This window comes from Aethalodelphis obliquidens, unplaced genomic scaffold (genome assembly GCF_003676395.1).
Source record: "Aethalodelphis obliquidens isolate GAN/ISIS:26980383/991018 unplaced genomic scaffold, ASM367639v1 scaffold66, whole genome shotgun sequence".
NCBI lineage: Eukaryota > Metazoa > Chordata > Mammalia > Artiodactyla > Delphinidae > Aethalodelphis > Aethalodelphis obliquidens.
Window position 1 is genome coordinate 7128496 of NW_020838010.1, and position 22971 is coordinate 7151466.

General features: G+C 39.0%; 1 protein-coding gene across 1 annotated transcript in view; it reads left to right on the top strand.

Annotated features, from left to right (window-relative positions):
- Nucleotides 1–22971, top strand: part of LUZP4 (leucine zipper protein 4) — a 92580-nt gene that overhangs the window by 61368 nt on the left and 8241 nt on the right. The window lies entirely within an intron of this gene.

Sequence of the window (22971 nt, forward strand, 5' to 3'; positions counted from 1 at the left end):
TGGTACTGGCACAAAAACAGAAATATAGATCAATGGAACAGGATAGAAAGCCCAGAGATAAACCCACGCACATATGGTCACCTTATCTTTGATAAAGGTGGCAGGAATGTACAGTGGAGAAAGGACAGCCTCTTCAATAAGTGGTGCTGGGAAAACTGGACAGGTACATGTAAAAGTATGAGATTAGATCACTCCCTAACACCATACACAAAAATAAACTCAAAATGGATTAAAGACCTAAATGTAAGGCCAGAAACTATCAAACTCTTAGAGGAAAACGTAGGCAGAACACTCTATGTCATAAATCACAGCAAGATCGTTTTTGACCCACCTCCTAGAGAAATGGAAATAAAAACAAAAATAAACAAATGGGACCTAATGAAACTTCAAAGCTTTTGCACAGCAAAGGAAACCATAAACAAGACCAGAAGACAACCCTCAGAATGGGAGAAAATATTTGCAAATGAAGCAACTGACAAAGGATTAATCTCCAAAATTTACAAGCAGCTCATGCAGCTCAATAACAAAAAAACAAACAACCCAATCCAAAAATGGGCAGAAGACCTAAATAGACATTTCTCGAAAGAAGATATATAGACTACCAACAAACACATGAAAGAATGCTCAACATCATTAATCATTAGAGAAATGCAAATCAAAACTACAATGAGATATCATCTCACAGCAGTCAGAATGGCCATCATCAAAAAATCTACAAACAATAAATGCTGGAGAGGGTGTAGAGAAAAAGGAACACTCTTGCACTGCTGGTGGGAATGTGAATTGGTACAGCCACTATGGAGAACTGTATGGAGGTTCCTCAAAAAACTACAAATAGAACTACCATATGACCCAGCAATCCCACTACTGGGCATATACCCTGTGAAAACCATAATTCAAAAAGAGTCATGTACCAAAATGTTCATTGCAGCTCTATTTACAATAGCCCGGAGATGGAAACAACCTAAGTGCCCATCTTCGGATGAATGTCTAAAGAAGATGTGGCACATATATACAATGGAATATTACTCAGCCATAAAAAGAAATGAAATTGAGCTATATCTAATGAGGTGGATAGACCTAGAGTCTGTCATACAGAGTGAAGTAAGTCAGAATGAGAAAGGCAAATACCGTATGCTAACACATATATATGGAATTTAAGAAAAAATAATGTCATGAAGAACCTAGGGGTAAGACAGGAATAAAGACACAGACCTACTAGAGAATGGACTTGAGGATATGGAGAGGGGGAATGGTGAGGTGTGACAAAGCGAGAGAGCAGCATGGACATATATACACTACCAAACGTAAGGTAGATAGCTAGTGGGAAGCAGCCACATAGCACAGGGAGATCAGCTCGGTGCTTTGTGACCGCCTGGAGGGGTGGGATAGGGAGGGTGGGAGGGAGGGAGACGCAAGAGGGAAGAGATATGGGAACATATGTATATGTATAACTGATTCACTTTGTTATAAAGCAGAAACTAACACACCATTGTAAAGCAATTATACCCCAATAAAGATGTTAAAAAAAAATTATTACTTTCTTGTCAAATTCAATGGCCTTTTCTCAGTCCCCTTCTTCCTCTAGTTCTTTGTAGTATTTCATTTCTTCATTCGGCATTTATTGAGCTCTTATTATTTGCCAGGTATATGCTATATACTTGAGAAAGAATCTTTATAAGAAAGTAAGAAAGAAAGGAAGGAAGGGGGAGAGAGAGAGAGAGAGCGAGAGCGAGAGAGAGAGAGAGAGAGAGAGAGAGAGAGAGAGAGAGAGAGAGAGCAGCATAGTATAAATACTTAGAGGTATGCCCAAGGTACTATGGCAGCATGGGGAGAGAATCCCAAACCAGCTAGGGAAGTCAAGGAACATCGTAGAGGAGATAGTGTTTGAGTTGAGTCCTAGAGGCTGAGTAGGAGTAAGCAAAGCAGCAAAGGTGGAAAAGGCATTCCAGTCAGAGGAAACATCATATGTAAAGGTATAGGAGTGAAAGAAAGCATGGCATATTTTGTAAACTGCAATTAGTTTAGTTTGGCCAGACTGCAGTGGTTTTTAAACTTTGTACTTCAGGGTTCTAGGGGTTGTGAAGAGGTGCCTCAGGAGCCAAAGAAGGCAGTTTTGCTTTTCAGTATTTTACATATTGGGATACCAAGTAAGATTTTGTTGGAACTAGGGATTCTTTCACTTTAAAAATTAGTTTGAAACTCATTGAGCTCAAGTGTAGAGTGTGTGGGCAGAACTGTTGAGGGGTGAGAGTGGAGAGGTAGAGTCAGGAGCCAGATCATGGAGCATGGGCCATGCTAGAGTAGGGATTCTATACAGAGCGCAATGCAGAACTACTGAGGGACTTTAAGGAAGGAAATGGCATTGACCAACTTATTTTAGAAATAATCACATTAGCTAATATCTCTCCCAGTAGTTTCCAATTCTAATTCCTACCCTTTTTTTCTGTATTTCCATGGCTCCTATTCTCACTTCTCCAACCTTGGCCTCTCTACCACCTAGTTTAAGCTCTTGGATAATCTGCCATGATTACTACTGGTTTCCATATACATTATACATCCATTCTAGTGGCATTCTTATCTTTCTTAAGTTCTTGGCAAGGACCCTGTTAACTAGTGTTGCCAGTAGAGTATGGGGTAAGGGTATGTGAGGCTCTGTTTAACTCATGGAGTCATTGTCATTAGACACACATGCGTCTTGAATTCAAGGCTGCCTTCAGTAGCATGTTTACAAGTAAACATATCTGCTTCCAACATAAACATGAACTTTCTAACAAGAAAATAACAAGAAAATATTTGCTCTGTAAACATTAACTTTTAAGAACACCTCCATGTGTTATTCTGCTTTTATAATCTACTGGCTCTACAGATTTCTTGGCTGCTGTATTATTTGTAAGGCTCTTAATACCAAATCCATGTCCAAACTGTAACTGTGGTTAGGACTTCATATAAAAACAGCTGGACCACCAAATACCAGATATATATAACTGGATGCACTGAAACCAGTTTAGCTATGGAGTGAACTGGGCCAATTAACATTTGAATGGAATGTTTTGATTAGGCTTTGGTTTTTCTCATTGACCACACGTAGGTGTAAACTATGTTGTCACAAAGTAATTACAGGAATAAGGGATTTAAGTTAATTATTGAAAAAGAAATCCTAACTTTCACTTGAGAAGTCTGTTGGAGTAGAAGTGAGACTTTCTAAAATTAAGTTGTTAGGATAATACAGTTCTCCATCTCACTTAGCTATCTTGAGTACACTCAAGGTCACAAGTCTATTATGTAAAGATTATAAGGACACCTTGTGGATTTTATCTACAGTCATTATGTTTCTCCTTGATGCAGACAAGTAGTGTGTGTATCCAGGCTATATCTAGATCTTGAGAGTTTTCTTCTGGGTCACTACTAGATGTCATTTGATCTTTCTGAATCTCTGTTTCCTTATTTGTTATGTAAGGGGGTTGGACTGCTTGATCTCTAAGGGTCCACTGTCTTTGACATTCTTGCATCTGTGAATAGGGGAGAAAAATCTGAAATTGAATGTTAGATTGAGGATCAAGCAAAAAGACTACTGTCACTGAAATGTTAGTCAATTTAAAGTATAGAAAATAAGCACCTATGCTGAGTAAAGAAAGCTTTGGCATGATCGGTTTCAACCTTTCCCATTTAGATATCACTGGAAAATGAGTACATCACCTTTGAAAGTTTTCGAAGACTTGAAAGGTAATTGCAGACAGACATCTGTACTACTAACTTCAATTCGTTTTAGGAGAAAAATGAAACAAAAATGAATAAATATAACTTCTAGTAGGGGCCTCTAGAATCTGATTCTGAACAATCCGTAACATTTCTGTAAACAATCCTAATGTAGAACCAGAAAATTCTGGCTCGATTTTGCCTTTACGTTTGAGATTCCCCTGCATCATTTTCCTATGGTGAGTATAAATGTCTTGACGTTGTGCCCTTTCTACTTAAGGCATGCAAGAATTGTCACCTGGAAGAATTTGGTGCCATTCCTCATTTTCAATCTTAAGATTAAAATCCTTCTGCTCTTTAATAATAATATATATTAAGTAAATTTCAATATTCCAAATGATCTTACCTTTAATCATGGAGGACTTTGGCCAGTGATTGATTATTAGGAGCATTTCTGTATCCTTTCAGAACTACAACAGGGAAGGGAAGAATGCTATTACACTCCCTTTAAAATGGGTCCAACCAAAGGCATCTGTGGAAGGGTTGAAAGAGCTGTGGACATAGAAGCAGATTAATAATAATAGCTAGCATTTACTGAGTGCCTGTTATGTGCTAGGCACTGTGCTAAGCACTTTTACATTTGTGATTTAATTTAATCCCCAACAATCCTGTGAAGCAGGTATGAACATTTCCATATTACAGATGAATAAAATAAGCTCAATAGAGTGTACTGATTTTCTTGAAGTCATACAACTAATAATATAATTCAAATTTTGAATAATACGTTCAAATTTGGCTTGTGTGGCTACAAAACCTGTGGGCTTTCTATTCTACGATACTGTCTCTCTACAGGTACAAGATGAGGTTAAATTCTTTAAAAGCCTAGAGTATTAGTTTTTTACTACTGCTTAAATAAATTACCACAAACAGCAGATTAAAGCAGCACCCATTTATTATCTCACAGTTCTCTAGTTCAGATATCCAGGTATGCTTGGCTGGTTTTCTACCTAAGGTCTTACGGAGGTGAAAACAAAGTTGTGGCCCTGGCTTGCTCTCTTATGTGGAGGCTCTGGGAAAGAATCTGCTTCCAAGCTTATTCTAGTCGTTGGGGAAATTCATTTCCTTGAGGTTGTGGGCATGAGGTTTCTATCTCCTTGCTGCTGTCAGCCAGCAGCCCCTCTGCTTCTAGAGGCAGCCTGAATTCCCTTTCACGTGGGGCCTCCTCCATCTTCAAACCACCAACAGCATGTCATGTTTGGTTCACTCTTTGAATTATTCCGACTTCCTCTTTTGCCCCCTCTTCTGTTTTTGTTATGTGATTAGATTAGGCCAACCCGGATAACCTAGCATAATCTACCTAAAGTCAATTTATTAGTAATTTTACAAATTATAAGATCTCTTTTGCCAGATAAGGTATTATATTCATGCATGTGCTATCATATTCACAGTCCTGAGAGAACTCTTTGGGGGCCATTTTTAGAATTCTGCCTACCACATCCAGAATGTTACACTTACCTGGTTTTAAAATTAAGAATGCAATCTATTTTGTTCAATAAGTCAAAAAACATGCACACATTCTATGATATGCTATCCAAAAAGTAAAGAAAGGGAAAGAGAAATTATAATTAAAAGTTAATTAGGAAACCAATGTTTATTTAATCACTCAGAGCACTCTCTTTTTTCCAAATCAAACACTATTTTTGGTCCAGTTGGGTCCTAGTAGGAGCAGTATTTATAATCAGAAAAAAAAGCAACAGTGAAAAAATACTTGCCTTATTTAAGGCCACTGATCACAGCAACTTAGCTGGCACTATCGAGATAACCACATAGCATTTGGGCTTTTGTTCTCTACCTCTGATAGAATGTGACTACATGCCATGGTTTGAATGTTTGTGTCCCTCCAAAATTCATATGTGATGGTGTTAGAAGGTAGGGCCTTTGGGAGGTGAATAGGTCGTAAGAGTGGAGCCAATGGGATGAGTGCTTTTATAAAAGAGACCCCCACAGAGCTCCCTTGCCCACTCCACCCTGTGAGGAGACAGCTAGAAGCTGGCAGTCTGCGATCTGGAAGAGGGCATTCATCAGAACCTGACCGTGCTGGCACCCTGATCTTGGACTTCCCAGCCTCCAGAACCGTGAGGAATAAATTTCTGTTGTTTATAACCCACCACCACCACCAGTCTATGTATTTTGTGATATCAGCCCCAAAAAACTAAGACATTACATGTGGTAAACATTTCCCCTTGAACTATTTAGCCATCCATTAAAAACCAAAAACTTCTGTACTGTTTATTTACATGAACAGCTGTTATAATAATACAAAGCAGAAACCACACCCACTAGCAGCCATTCAAAGTATACAATTCAGTGGCTTTTAGTATATTAACAGAATTGTAGCACCATCACCATAATCTAATTTTAGAACATTTTCATTATCCCCAAAAGAAACTCTTTGTACCCATTAATAGTTACTCCCCCTTCACTCCCTTCCCTTTCTGCCCCCCTGCCCAAGGTAACTACTAATCCATTTTCTCTGTATATGGAGGCACTGGCTACTTTTGTTCCAAAATGCCTATAGGCATGACCGTACTTAAATAATAGCAAAACTGCTTTGGCATTTAAACAGCAGAAAACCTCATCTAGTGGTTTTGAAGTGACAATATGAAAAAGGCTAGATTAATGCCTACATGTGATCCTCTTGAATGCTATAGTCCAGATTCAGTACTTGTAATCTTAATACTATTAAAAGGAACCTTGAAGTTTCTTGGATATACTTTCTTAATTTTATAGCTGGTGAAAATGACACCTAGAGACGTTAAATTGAATGGCTTAACATTACTCAGCTAATTAATGGCTGTCAAATATATTTTAATTGAAACATTATGCTTAATTGACAGACTCATGAGACATGAGATTAAAGCTTCATTCCTAAAGACTAACTATGCTACAACCAAGAGTCCTCATTACTGGACCAAAGAAATACACCTGAAATATAACTTCAACAAAATCTGTCATCAGGTAAATATAATAGAGTTGCACGATAATGTTGTTCATGAGATGGTAAAGAATTCATGTCTCTTTTAGGTATATCCAAGGGTATCTTTTATGTATAGGAAAAAATGTGTTTAACCAGAGCCTATTTGGAGCCCCCAATACACAAGAAATTTCTTCCCTGTATTCCATCTTCGTAAAAGACACAGAGGTCAATGAAATAAGCCAACCTCAATTACTTATTTTTTAAATGAACTTCAAGTTACACATGGATTTAGCTCAATGTACTATATGTTTACGTCTGTGGTGGCCTTCAGGCTCAACATGGTTCTCGCTTGCCAAGAAGACAACCATGTTTACCAGACTACGTACTAAAGCAAAATAATATACTAATGTATTTTTAGTGATTTTCACAGTGGGGGTTGAAACCAAAAGAGTTATCTGCCAGCCTTCAGTTAGCAACAGGTTAAATTAACCAGAGCATCCTATTCCATACACATTCAGATTAATTGTGTTTTGCATAAAAGTATATGACCTATAAATGTAAAATAGGCAGTATAGAGTAATGGATATAGCCCACTTGGGCCTCAGAGCAGTATCAATCTGGTTTCTGACTTAGGTTTTGGGGTGGTATTGAAAAGGATATTTCTTGAAGATGGAGAAAGAAACTTAGGCTCAGTGGCAGTCTATAAAAGGATGAAACTAGAAGTTAAGTCTTGGGAGATCTTTGAGATATTTTATCTGGTTATAGACTAAATAACACCAATTGGAAATCACTTGGGCATAGGGGTACCTTCACAAGGCAGATTACCAAATTCCTGGGCATAGTTGAGGCATTTAATCTCCACTCCATAGAAGTAAACCTGACCCTCATTCCTCTGTGGAAGCTTACCCACTTATTCTGTGGGGTAATAGTATGCTTTCTTCCATACCTCTTCAATTAAAGCTCTTTGATGCCACCGTTTAGCCTGTAAGGACCAAGAGGTGGCCTCAGTGATATACCATAGATCAAACTACTTCCTGCTTCCGGGATCACAGAAAAGAGCTCTGTGCAGTTTCTTCAAATTCACTCTTCCTTCTGTCACTCACAGTCTTCTCCAACCATCACCTGTCTACTTTTAGTAACCATGTTTCATGAGTATTTTGTAACATTGTTAACGTCCTGAGGTCATACAGCTTTTCTCTCCTTCACAGACTAGGCTTTCACTCGATGAGAGATTCTCTTTGCTGAAAAGGAACAAAACACCAGGAACAGTTGTCAGTTTTGAAGACCAAAGTATTGTTTCCTTTTAAAGATTTGCTGTTAACAGATATTGTAGTGAATTTTATGCAAGAGCATACATATTTTTTCAATATTTAACTTTTTATTGCTTTTGTTGATGTATTTTTCCTTAGGTAAGCTTTGATGTGAGTAATCTGTCAAAACTAAGTGTCTACATAAAAGAAAAAATGTTTAGCTTTGTTTGCATAAAAGAACAGACAGGTGAGCAAGAAGGAAGGTGATTTACAGTGAGAGATTTTAGGAAACCAGCTATTTTTTCAGAATTACATGTCTTTTTAACATTAGAGAATTTCTTGCTTTGGTTTGATTTATTCTTTGAGCTCTAGAACCCACATATGACACCTAAGTAGACTATTTTGACAGTAGAGCAAGGTAATTGATATCTTTTATAACTAAATATTCTGTGCCTCAAAGTCAGTCAGTAAGATTAAATTCTACTCTTTTTAAATTTTAAAATGATAATGATTTAAAATAATCATTTAAAAATGATTTTTAAAATGATAAATTTGTACCTGAGCTTATACATTTTTCTAGGAATTTATGCTTTTACATTCGACAAACATTTGTAAGAATTTTAAACTGTCCTACTGTCATTTTTTGTGAACACATTAAAGTTAATAAAGTTTAAATTAAAATGTGACCTTTTTCCTGTTCACTGATGCTTGGGTCCAAAGTAATAATGATCTTGGTACAGATTATCAAAGTGTAATTTGAACCCCATCTGTGTCCAGTTAAGCCTATTGCTATAGTACACTGAAAAATTGGTTTATAATTATTTGGTATTTATAATTATGTTGGTGGGTTTTAGCTTAATTTCATAAAGTCTGTCTTCGTATTTAATAGTTGTTTGTGCAAGGAAAATGAAATACAGTATAGAAATATAGAAGAAGTTGGGTTCTAATCTGGCTCATTTATAGCATTGCTTTCTGAACCAAATTAGCAGATGGTAAAGATTCTCTTACTAATGACATTATGTTGGGAAACAAAACAATCATCAGTTTGATTTAAAGTGGGTATACTTTGCTGTAGTTTTGCTGCAAATTCCTAATTTTGAATATAGAGAATGACAATGTACAACCTTTGTAATGTAATTTGTATTAAGTGATTTGGAGAAAGAATGTTTCTTCTGATCACAAAACCAATACATGTTCATTGAAGAAATTTTAGAAAACACAAAATACCCAAAATACATGTAACAGCTGTAATATCTACCTCCATGTTTCTTTTCTTGACACTAAGATTTCTTCCACAGTAAAGCTTTCCACAGTGTCGGTCCAGTTCCCAATTGCTAGACATTTAGGCTGTTTCTAGTTTGAATTTTTATAAATTAAACTTGTGATGAGCATCCATGTACCTATATCTTTGCAATACATCCCAATTCGTTCCATATGATCATTTTCTAGAAGTGGAATTGCTAAACAAAATAGTACTTATTTAGAATGTTATACATATTGATAAATTGCTGTACAGAATATGTACAGAATAGGAAAAGTCTTGTCTTCTCATACCCTTATCAACAGAGAATATGGGCTAGATATATACTGTTTTCAGTGTCTTGCTTAATGATGAATAATAATGGGTAAAGAGAAACAGCATAAGCCAATGAACCTAGCAATGTTTTCTAAGAACCAAATGGTCTCTTTTCTATATTACACAGCAGCTGTATAACTCACAACTCTCTCCCTCTCTACCTTGAGTAACATTGAAGTACAGGAGCATAAACAACCAGTTTGATCAATGCTAAGAGAATAACACTCTAGCTATTTGTCAGTGCATGAACAAAGAAAGAGGCTGACTGAATTTTCCATTTTTGCCCCATTTGGCACCAACCATAGTATTAACTTGCAAAAAGGAGGAACTTGCAAATTTTCATGCCTCACCCCAGACCTATTAAATCAGAAACTCTGGGTGTGGGCCCCAGCAATCTGTGATGCATGCTAAAGTTTCAGGTTGTACAGTATACCACTCCTTAGTGGTAACTAAAGTTCCTACTGAAGAACAGGCGAAATTATAGAGCCTACCTCCATCTCCCTCTCTCCCTCTGTTTCAGTCTTTCTGCTTTTTACTTTCTACATATGTCAAACACCCTCTCTCCCTCCCCTCTACATGTCCACTCTAATACTCTATCCAGCATATAATAGTAGATGTTGGAGGACCCTCTGCTGGGCTGCATCTACAGCGCTCTATTAATGCAGCCACCTTCATCTGATCTCAGGTTTCTGAGAGATGGAGCCTGGGATGTACCAACTGATTACAGTCTATTGGTTGAGGAAGGGGGAATTATGGTAGAACTAGAAGTGGCAGAGCTGCATTTGAACCCAGATCTCTCAAGTTGCAGGGCCCATACTCTTAACCTCCTTATCGTTCAGGTCTTTGCTTCAATATTATTGTCTCTTTTGGGATGTTCTTTTGCTCCTTTGCTGACTGTGGATTCTGCCCATTCTTCAAACTGCAGCTCTGTTACGTTAAATGGGCTTAAATGAGGGAAAACACTACAAAGCTGTCTATACATGATTTCACCTCTTTGTGATTTGATCCCTGGCTATGCTCTTATCTTCCTTCCTTTCAGTTTTCTTCTCCCACACACCGTTCCAGCCACACTCGCTTCCTTGTTATGCCTCTAACAGTGTAGGTATGCTCCCCCTCAGAGCATTTGCACTTGCCTTTCCATCAGCCTAGAACACTTTTCCGCCTAGAAGACTCTTCCCCCTAGACATTTGCATGGCTTCCTCCCTCTGGTCATTCAGGTTTCAGTTCAAAAGTCACTTCTTCCACCATCTCAGAGGGACCTTCCATGACTACCCTATTTAAAATAACATTGCAATCACTCTGTCCCCTTATCATATTTGCTTTTTCTTCACACAATTTATCGTTATCTAACACTTAATTATATCGTCATTTGTTTATTGTCACCCTTACCTTTAAATGTAAGCACAAGGGACAGGGCAAGGACTTTCTTTTTTCCCCTCACTCCAGTGCCTAACAGAGTACTTGGTATATAGAAGGTGCTAATAAATATTTGTTGAATGAAAGTCAGCGTCATGGAAAAAAATGCATTTTGAATGAAAATCAGAATAGTGTAAAAAATGCATTAAACAAAGTTGGCAAAAATGCGTTATCATGTGTTAGAATTTGGGAACTACAGGAAATTGGTGTTTTCCTACATCCACTTTTCCAGATTTTACAAATTTTCTAAAATAATCACATTTTACCTATATCATAAAAAATACATTCGTGGGTAAAATAATAAGTCATAAAAATGTTTAAGTTGTTTTCGGTTTGTATATCTGGTACCTGTAGTCGTGTGTGTTTTTTTGGTTGTAAATCTGGCAGAAAAATTTCCTTGCTCCAGCTGAGTGTTGCCCTCTCAACCAGCAGATGGCAGCATTCAACTTGTAGTCAAAAAATAGCCTTTCACTAACTTGCAAACCCCAGAGAAAAAGAGAGACAGAGAGAGAGAAAGGAAATGGGGGGAGGGAGGCACCTTTACGGTTAAAGAAGTTCTGTAGTGTTTGGATACTTCAGAAAATGAACATTTGTTTGAAGCTGGAAAACATTTTATCCTTACAGCACAGTTTCCCAATTTAATTCAGAAAGATGATCTTCAGGCTATTTAAACAGCTATCCTGAAGAGGAATGATGGCATAATTTTACATTTCCCAGAGTCACACTTGGTAGCTGTAGTCAAGACCAGCCTTCTGTGGCAGCTGCTTTCAAAGAGTAATTTTAAGACCTCTGAACCATTACTCTCCCATCCCTGCAGCTCTAACTAATGCTCCTCAAAATTACTTCCCTTTGTCAGGTAACTGAGGTACATTAAACACTTGTCCCCTTTTAAAACTTGGTCATCCCCAGAGGAATTTGAATAGTCACAGAATTTCAATGTTATAAAGTCATAAAATCTCGTTTTTTCTTTCTTGGAGAAAGAAATCTGAGACTAAGGGCTTAAACAACTTCCCCGTGACCAGTGGCAGAGCTGAGTGAAACTAGGCCTAGGCCCCAACCTTCAGCCCAGTGTAGATTTTATGCTTGTTTGTTTGTGTTTTGCTGTATCATACTACTTCTCTTTAAGAATATATATACCAGGGCTTCCCTGGTGGCACAGTGGTTGAGAGTCCACCTGCCGAGGCAGGGGACACGGGCTCGTGCCCCCGTCCAGGAAGATCCCACATGCCGCGGAGTGGCTGGACCCGTGAGCCATGGCCGCTGAGCCTGTGCGTCCGGAGCCTGTGCTCTGCAACGGGAGAGGCCACAGCAGTGAGAGGCCCGCGTACCGCAGGGAAAAAAATATATATATATATATATACCATATTATTTTCATTCTTTTCATCTGTCTAGATCCCTCCCATCCTGTGAGATCCAGGTTAAATCTCACCCCTCTATAAAGTCTTCCCTCAATCAAATTCAGGATAGAAGTGCCCAGTGACCCAGTAACATAACTCCTGGATATCATAGTACTCTTAACTAAACACCATAAATGCTGCTATATTTTCAATTAATATATTTAAATACATCATTTTAAGGGAGATAAGTTTTTTCTTTTTTGGTTTTTTAAAATATCTTTATTGGGGTATAATTGCTTTACAATGATGTGTTAGTTTCTGCTTTATAACAACGTGAATCAGTTATACATATACATATGTTCCCATATCTCTTCCCTCTTGTGTCTCCCTCCCTCCCACCCTCCCTATCCCACAAGGGAGATAAGTTTTAAATGGAGCAAATGTGAACTACATTTTGTGTGTAATGCATTAGTAAAAGACCTTCATTGTTTGATTTTACTTGGAACACTAATGCTTTGTACCTGTATTGTGTGGCTTCCCTTGGGGCCAAATCAATGTGATGAGAAGTCAGCAGGCTTGGGTTCTGGTCATAATTTTAGTTGCTAACTAGGTATATGATTTGTGAGCTACCTTAACCCTCCCTATGAATCAGTTGGAAAATAAGGATGGTATACCTGTTGATAAACAATCTCCGTAGATTCTATTTTCTTTTCTCTGCTACCTCTGCTACTGGAAGTGATCCAGTATCACTTCCCTAGTTCAACGCTTTTATCATCCTTAGCCTATGATGCCCTTGCTACTCAAAATATGGTCTGCAGCCAAACAGCAGCTTGCTAGAAATGCAGAATCTTGGGCTACACTCCAAATCTACCAAAACAGAACCTGCATTTTAACAAGATCTTTAGGTACTCACATGTACATTAAAATATGAGAAGCAGTGACCTAAGCTAATTAGAGCTTTTTAGCTGGTTTCTCTGTCTCAGCTGTGAGTGGCCCTTTCCAATCCACCTCCACATTGCAACTAGGAAGATCTTTTCAATAGGCCAAGCTGATTATATTACTTCCCTATATTCAATTCCTCCCTATTATGAAATAGGCATGTCTTGCTTGAACCACCTACAAGTTTTGTGATTTTTGATAAGTGATTCAAACTTCTCTTGGTCTCAGTTTCTCCATTCATAAAATGGCAATAAAAATGTCTAATCTCATAGGGGCCGGGTGAGGATTAACTTAGTCCATATATGCAGAAATTTTTGCAGATGAAAATGTGATGTCTGGGATTTAGTTCTGAATAGTCCATGACAGTGGGGAGGGTGTGGCGGGGATGCAAATGAAACAAGACTGGAGTGGCAGATTGTGTTTTCAAAATGTGGCTGCAACAGTATCTCCCATCCCACATGCTCTTCTACATGTGTCCTTGATACCTCCCCACTTTAAAATGAGAGCCTAAACAAACACTCATGGAATCTTGAAAACATTATGCTAAGTGAAAGAAGCCAGACACAAAAGGTTACCAAAAAATTATACAGGAACATTCATAGTCGCATTATTCATAATAACCAAAACGTGGGAAAAAAACCACTCAAATGTCCATCAACTGATGAATGGATAAGCAAAATGTACGGTATACCCATACAATGGAATATTATTCAGCCATAACAAGAAATAAATAACTTGATACACCTACAAGATGGATGAATCTTGAAAACATTATGCTAAGTGAAAGAAGCCAGACACAAAAGGTCGCATGATTCCTTTATATGAACTATCCAGATTGGGTAAAAACGTAGAAACAGAAAGCAGATTGGTGGTTGCCAGAGGCAACCTTTAAGAGATTGAATCTAATTCTACTTCCCTTGAATCTTAGCGCTTATAACGTTATAACTCACTGATAACCAACATGGCAGAAGTGATGCTGTGTGACTTCTAAGGTAAAGTCAGAAGAGGTCTTGAAGCTTTCACCTAGTTCTTTTTTTTTTTTGCGGTACACGGGCCTCTCACTGTTGGGGCCTCTCCCGCTGCGGAGCACAGGCTCCGGACGCGCAGGCTCAGCGGCCATGGCTCACGGGCCCAGCCGCTCCGCGGCACATCGGATACTCCCGGATCGGGGCACAAACTCGTGTCCTCTGCATCGGCAGGCGGACTCTCAACCACTGCGCCACCAGGGAAGCCCTCACCTAGTTCTTTTGAGATACTTGCTCAGGGAGAAACCAGCAAGAAGTCTGACTACCCTGAGATCACCATACAAGAGAGGCTACATTTACATACTCCAGTCCACATTCTAGCTCATCTCAGCCTTCCAGCCATTCCCATCAAGCCACCAAACATAGGAGTGAAGCTGTCTTGGACCCTCCAGATCAGCAAATCCACCGGTGAGTACTACTGAGGGGCCTCAGTCAGTGCTATAAAGGGCAGAATCACCCTGCCCAAATTCCTGGCCCCCCAAATCATGGGATATAATCAAATGGGTGTTATTTTATGGCACTAGGTGTGGAGGGTAGTTTTTTATTCAGTAACAGATAACCAGAGAGACTGGCATGAGCTGATAATTGTTGAAGCTGGATAATGGGTACATGGAAGTTCATTATATCATGCTATTTCATATATGTGTGAAAATTTTCATAACAAAGGGTTTTTTAAAAAAAATGTGTAAAGTACTCAGCTCAAAGTTAGTAGTCAATCAGTAGTAGCTATTATTGTGACTGGAAGTAGTCAACAAATGGTAGCTGTTATTGTGAATGGAAAAAAGTTCAAATTGGGTAGTATAGCATTTAGGGTCCTCTTGCTAATCTCTCTCCTGCTGACTTCTTCAAGCTCATCTCTCACCAACTCACACCCTTCACTTCACTCTCACTTGCTCTAGAAATTACCAAAATACTTATAGTTCCTATAATGTGGTGTGCTGTTTTATCTCTCCAAACTACTGTCTATGTTGCTTTCTCTTTGGGGGGATACTTACTCATCATGGTTTCCTTATAATCTTTCAACATTCAGCTTAAGTGTAACCCCATCAGGGAAGCTTTTTCTGACATAGAAATAGAATTTGTTCCTCTTGTTGTTAGGCCCCTACTCTAAACAGACTTTTCCCAAGGCATCAGCACTAGTTTATTATGATTATGTGTGTACTTGTCTGTTTCCCTTTACCAGAATGTGAACTCTTTCCCACTGTGCTATGTGTGAAGCTTCACTAGAGGAACATGACAAAATCTCAACCCTCTTGAAGCTCGTGATGCAAGTAGGGAAAACAGACAATAAATAAATAAATCTATAGCTAAATTGTGTTAAGTCCTATGATGGATACAAGCAGGATATGATGATAGTGGGGGGAAAAAAGCAAAGTCCTCTCTGAAAAATATGACATTTATGTTGAGACTGGAAGCGTGACTAGGAGTTAACCTTATTCATATGCTTAGGCCAAGGCCTAGCCTAAGGCCTGGCACATAGTAGGATGAATTAGATACTTACTGAATGAATGTTCTGTGTTCTGCGTTCTTGCTCTTGTGAGGATCACATGCGATAACATCTGCAAAAGTTCATTAGAGAGTATAAAGTGCAACAAAATGCAGCTTTATTACAGATTATATCCTGAGAGGATAGGAAACAGAATTCACTGTTTTACTGGAAGGAGACTCAGAAAACTTCTGCAGACAGACAAGTTCTGCCCTAGCCAAGTATATCCAGGCAGTCTTCTCTCCAAACATAGTTTTACCATTCTCTTTGGATCATCAGCATGGCCTTTAATAAGATACAGGAGGGAGTAGACACATGGCTTGTGTGGGTGTAGATTTGGATGAAGTCCTATGGCAGGAAGGCAGCCAGCCAGTCTAGGACACTGACGTGACGATCAAACTGGATGACTTTCAAGAGTGGAGGGGGATGCTAAGGAGAGTGGCAAGTGGGGAAGGTGACTAAAAATAGTAATATTAACAACATGTATTCCCCTCAATATGATCTGATTCTGTGTTTAAGTGTTTGAGTTCCTCCCCTTTCTTTACCTCCCTGACTTATAATTGTCCAAATATTTCCTGTTTCCAGTAAGACCAGAAGAGAATTAACATATATTTATCATCTACTATGTGAAAGACACTATGGTATGTGCTTTTAAAACATAAAGAACATAGGCTCCGGATTCCAACTGTCTCGACTTGAACCCACCCCCCACCCTCCATCACTTATACTAATTGTATTACCTTGCTCAGGATCCATTCTTTGTCTGCATCTAGTTTCCTCATCAGTGATAGGAATAACAGTAGTACCTATCTCACAGAGTTGTGGATAGGCGTCAGTAACACACATAAAATGCTTATCCCAGATCCTGTATGTGCTGTGTTAGACACTCAATAAATGAATGTTGTTATAGCAGTTATTACTTGTTGATTGATTTCTGGATTTAGCCAAGGCCAGTGTCAATACCTACCCCCTCACACAGGTTTCTATGTCTTTCCTTTCAGGCTAGTTGCTTAGGGCCATAGGAATGATAATATATGACTACTCTGTCTTGGTCACTCCCAGTCGTTGCCAACAGAGCTGCAGTCATGGAATTGAGGCACATACTTTAGTGAAGTGATAGTGTACTATTTTCTTAAGACCTTTGCTGGTTAACTCATCAATTAATCAATTAAATTCTCAACATTTATTGAGAACTATGTGCTAAGTCCTCAGAATCTAAGAATAAAGAAGACAGTCCAGGACTTAGTTCAACTGTTGCCTCTCAAGGATTAAGGTGGGGCTCTTCTTCGAGTATTACAGAGGACCACAGCTTCAACCTCAAGGATCTCAATCTTGGGAGACCAGAGAGAGGTATAAACAGGAAGAGCACTATGGTAAATATAGCTGGTGACTGTTGCTTGTAAGCCCTTCTATTCCAGCGCGTAATGAATGCTGTGAACTTGGCTCCATCCAGGAAATACAAATGGAAACTGTTAAATAAATTGCTTCTGGGGAGTGGCACTGGGGAATGGGAAGGGAGACTGGCTTTTTTTTTTTAATAAATTTATTTATTTTATTTATTTATTTTTGGCTGCATTGGGCCTTCGTTGCTGCACGCAGGCTTTCTCTAGTTGCCGCGAGCAGGGGCTACTCTTCGTTGCAGTGCATGGACTTCTCATTGTGGTGGCTTCTCTTGTTGCGGAGCACAGGCTCTAGGTGCACGGGCTTCAGTAGTTGTGGCTCACGGGCTCTAGAGCGCAGGCTCAGTAGTTGTGGCGCATGGGCTTAGTTGCTCCACGGCATGTAGGATCTTCCCAGACCAGGGCTCGAACCCATGTCCCCTGCATTGGCAGCCAGATTCTTAACCACTGTGCCACCAGGGAAGCCCAAGGGAGACTTGCTTTTCATCACAAATTCTTCTGCATGCCTTGATTTATTACTGTGTGCATATATTATTATACTTTGAGCTTACTTTGATAAAGTTCATAGAAAATTAATAAAATATGAAACTGACTTCAAAAAATGAGAACCTAACATTTTCTATTTCCATTTTGACCAGCTATTTGATACAACTAGGGTTTGGGATGAAGTAAGCCTTGGGAAAACTGCTCGACCAATATTTTATTTAAGCTGAAAGGTTTTTGTTCACTTGTTTGTTCTTATGGCCAAAATATTTTCACATCAAAATACCTGAATCTACACAACCTACTTAAAGTGTATTTACCCTAATTCAGATACTTTATGTCTGATACAATATCCTTGCTTATGTTCTGATTGAAATTACCACTACATAAGAAAAAATACATTGCCATGTTGTACGTGTGTTGTTTGCTTTCTAGTCCCAGCTTTCCCTCCTAAGAGTTGGATGGCACTAGGCAAGTCCTTTTCCTTCTCTGGACCTCAGGCCCATCTGAACATGAAGTTGTGGTCATATAAATGATTTTCAAATGGAGTTTCTGTGGGAACCTAGGTTTTTGAGCAGGGGTCTCATGGGACTTTATGAGGGTCAAGAAGAGCAGAACTGAGAACATGCACCTTTGCTTAACTAGAGCTGCTAAATCCTGCTTTTATTTATTGCTGTTTATAATAAGGTTTCTATTGAAATAAGGGTTTTATTTATAAAATACTTTTTTAATCACTGAAGTAGATATCTAAGACCTATTTCCATGCTACAGTTCTGTGGTTTTAAAGGAATCCTGCAACTAGTCAAATGTTGAATGCCATAATGTATTTCTGAAGGAAAATAGCTTAAAAACCACTTTGACATCATTCTCTCATTTGATATCCAAAGTAACCCTATGAGGGTTAAAGAATGAAAGATCAAGAGAAGGGGAAACGCTTGCCTGGGCATCCGCAGCTAGGTAATAGGACTGTGCCTGGAACCCAGCTCTTCTCGTGTTGATTGCTTATCCAGTCTCCATTCCACTATATTACAAGACTTCTCAAGATTTGGTTCTAGTGAAAAAAAACAGCAACAGAGAAAAGTTCTTCAGAAGGGATGGTGTGCACCGTAAACACTGAAGCCAGAAAGGTCCTTGGCATCCTGGGAAGTTCAATTCCTGCAGGCCAAACTTGTACATACCCAGCCAGAGTTGTTGAGCCGATTTTCCTCTCTTTGTACAAGAGAGAACTTGTCAAGGAAAATGATGCAGCTGACTATCTAATGGAAGCACTCTCTATATCCGAATGACTAGAGTATACACAAATGCCTGTTGAATCCTTAAACAAAGGCCGTAACTTCGACATTTGCATACATGCTTATAACTGGAAGGAAACTTAGAGATCACCAAGACCAACAATGCAAAACTAGGAACGCAGAACATTTTACCTATGGACATAGAGCTGGCTCAGTGGCAATTTAGGAAAAGACCTTTGAAGGCAGTGTGGTATAATGAAATGAATGGACTTCTGAGTCAGATAGATCTAGACTTGAATTGGAGCTCTTGCTCTTCCACCTGTGCAGCCTGGGGGCAGTTTACTTAATCTCTCTGAGCCTCAGCTTCCTCAACTGTAAAGCTGGTACAATACCTCATAAGGGGAGTTCAGAAAGGAGTAAATGAGATAATTCACATAAAGCTCCACTGTTTGCTGTAGATTCTCTTAGTTTTCCTGAGACTTTATTTGAAATATAGACAAAAATAACTACTTTGTAGGATTAATACCTATCTTGTAGGCTTGGTGTGGTTTTAAATGATAGTCCAAGTATTTAACAACTGGTAGAGCATGGGCACTGACCAATCAGAGAAACACCTGCTGAAAACAACTGTCTTGACCATACTGATGCATAATTGCTATCCAGCCAAATATCAGCCTTCATGTGGAAATTAATAAATTAAAGGACATGGAACATAATGGATAGGTAATGAATTATATTGATGTCTCTTTCCCTTTCCACTTCTACTTTTAGTTCTCTTTCCATCACGTCTGGCTACTTAAGCAGAAGAATCTAGTTCCTCCCTCATGTGAATTAGATAAATTATGTTTGTCTTTCTGATTTAATAATTTTATTTGGGCTCCTTATCTGATAATGCTGTTTTAAAGTCTTAATGTTTTGGTGTAATAAATTTTATACTCCATTGATTTGAAATTCAAATTTCCGTAGTATCAAGGTGGCCATACTAACTGTTCTAAGGAACGTTGGGAGAGTATGTTAGACATCTTGAGAAGCTGCAATACAGTACAAGTGTGTTCACTTGAATAGTCTTGAGGAAAAGGTCCTTCTGTGATGTAAAAAGATTGATGTCTCTTGGAAAAGAGCCAAGTTCAGACCTAGGGTGTGCATTGGCTTAAAAAGACATAAACAGAGTTGGAAATAGTAAGACAAAAAGATGCTTACAAACCTCTGGATTCACAAATGAGTAATTAAAATAGCGCCTAATTCTATCGTTAATAAATACCTGAGGAAGAAAAAGGGGTGATAAGAAATGATGAATAAAATGTGGTTGAGGTAGAAATGGTTTAGAAAGGAATTAATTAGTAGGTCAACTCATTGACCAGTCCACCCAAAGTCAAAGAAAGACCTATTGCATACCCAGTACTGAGATGGGCTGGACACTTCCAGCTCCTCTTATAAAGCTGTCGCTCTCTCACAAGTCCCTACTGGTCCTTTCATCTTTGCCTACTTCTCAAGTCGAGGTAGGCATAAGCTCAAAAAGGGATCCCCCTTTGCTTAGTTACTATACGTCTCTTTGCATCAAATATCTCCAGCACTCTCCCGGGACAGGATGTTCTGACTTCAGATAACTGGGCACAGCTCTGGCAAGGAATATTTAGGCAGTAGAGGTTGTTCCATTAGGGAGATGACAAGACCTCTTAGAGCTACCATGGTTTCTTTATTCTGGTTTTACATCATTAAATTGTACTGTGACATAAAATCTATCCAGTAAGTTGTTTCTCTGAATAGATCTCCTGACCAAGGAGATACCCTATGCAAAAAAACAGGCAGTTCAGGCTTGGATTTTGATACAGTTCAGATCTGGAATGGTATAAGCCAGTCATCTGGAACTCAGTTGTCCTTGAGTAAGTTGACTCTCAAGGTTTTGGACCCACAAGAGCTGAGAGAGAAGACACTTCACCTTTGAGAACCAATCTCCTCTTCTCCCACTCCATGTGGACTAGTGTGACCATCTATAAAGCCTCTATCCAGCCTTGCTCTCCCTTAAACCACTGCCAACAGGACCTGCTTCTGCTGTTCTACCACAGCCCAGCAAGCTTTACTTTGCACCCCAGATTGGTTTTTGGAATTGACTCTTATAGAAATCCCTCAACCAGAACAGTCTGTTCTATATTCTGTTGTGCCCAATAAATAACTATTAAGAATTACAGTCCAGTGGGCTGCTCTTTATAGTGACTATTAAAGTATTGTTCACTGCTTTTTATTGTTAAAATGCTGAGAATCCACTTTATAGTATTTTACTATTCTTATACAGTAATAGAAAATGGCTCCTGCATATATTTTTGTTTCCTTCTTGAAAATTAAAAACTGTGGTTGTTCATGACTGTGTCTGTAGGAAGCAAGGCAAAACTTCCAAAAGGTTTTAACTGTGTGTGCCTCTATCTTCTCAGACCTGGTGAAGATGCTCAAGATGAAAGGGGTGGAGGCAAGAGGGTTGAGGAGGGCCTGAGGGCAGCATAGTTACTCAGACCACACTAGAAATCAAGGAAGAGAAAGGAGAGAAGTGGTTTGGACTTTGCAGAACCATAGCCACATGCAAGGGTGTTCCTTGCCAGGATTTATACGTACAATTCTGTAGATTCAGTCAAAAAGTCAGGTTACAATACTGCGGAGACAAGTTCTCCAGTGATACATTAAATCGTTCTTTGAGAATCTGTCGGTTTAGATCTAGTTTCTTTTCATGCCCCAAGATGGAGCTAAAGCAATGCTGTCTTCCGCAAATTCAGTGTATTCGAAGAACAGGGAAGAACATGGGACCTTCTGCGTGTTCACACAGTAAGTGCAAGAGAAAGGAAGCATCGTGTTTTTTCTTCTAAAGCATGATGTTTCACAGCTGAGGAACAAGCTGGAGCGTGAGCGAAGTAAAGAATCATTGCAACTGTTTGGACTGGCTTCTTTTCTCAGCAAAGTCGCACTGTCTTCTCTGGAAAGGCAAGCCCACTTTCCATGCCAAGCCACAGGTGAGGTTTTGAGGGCCAGGGATTTGTTTCTCTCCCTTGCCATCCTTCTCACCCAGTTTTTCACCATTCAAGAGGAATAAAGGAGAGATTGAGAGATCCTGAGTGGGCTAAAAGTCTGACAAATAACCAGGCCATTTTCATAAAATGAAGGAGTTTGGTAATTGCCAATTTACCCTGGTTTTGCTTCCAGCTGGTTCCCTTTTCAGCTGACTGGCTCAAGTGACTATTGAGATCATTAAAGCATCTAAGAGTTGAGGAGTGAGGAGTTTGATTTTTCATTTCCTACTGGCTTGGATAACTCTGTTTCCTCCTAAGCAAGGAGCTAATTAAGACACCATCGCTATTTTATCTTGAATATAAGGACCTCTTAGCAGAGAGTGAATCTTTAAAATATTATCTAATATTTAAATAGAGCCAAGACTAGAAAAAAAAGATGTGGGCTTTCTAGAGCCAGAGTCTTTGGCATATTATATGATTATCATTTATTGAGCACTTACTATGGGCCAGCCACTGCAATAAGCATTTTACATCATCTATTAATCATCACAATAACTCTATGAAGTAGCTACAGTTATTATCCCCATTTTACAGATGGGGAAACTGAGGCTTACAGAGATTAGATAACTTACCCAAGTCCAGCTAGGAAGTGGTGGAACTAGGATTCAAACCCAAGACTGTCTTTTTTAAATTAATTAATTAATTTATTTGGCTGCCTCAGGTCTTAGTTGCGGCATGCGGGATCTTTAATTGTGGCATGCAGGATCTTTAGTTGTGGCACGTGGGATCTAGTTCCCTGACCAGGGATCGAACCCGGGCCCCCTGCATTGGGAGCACGGAGTCTTAGCCACTGGACCACCAGGGAAGTCCCAAACCCAAGACAGTCTTACTTTAAAAAGGTGTGTTCTCAATCACTGTGCTACACAGTACATGAGAGGTATTGGCTTGAATACTTTCAGGGCCTTAATAATATTAATAGTTAACACTGTTATTGAGGGCTTATCATATGTTAGGCCCTATTCTAAACTCTCTACATGTATCAACTCATTTATCCTCTAAATCTCACAACCTCATAAAGAAGGTACTATTATTTTACAGATAAGAAAAGCGAGGCATGGAGAACTAAATTTCTTACATTCACAAAACTAATAAGTG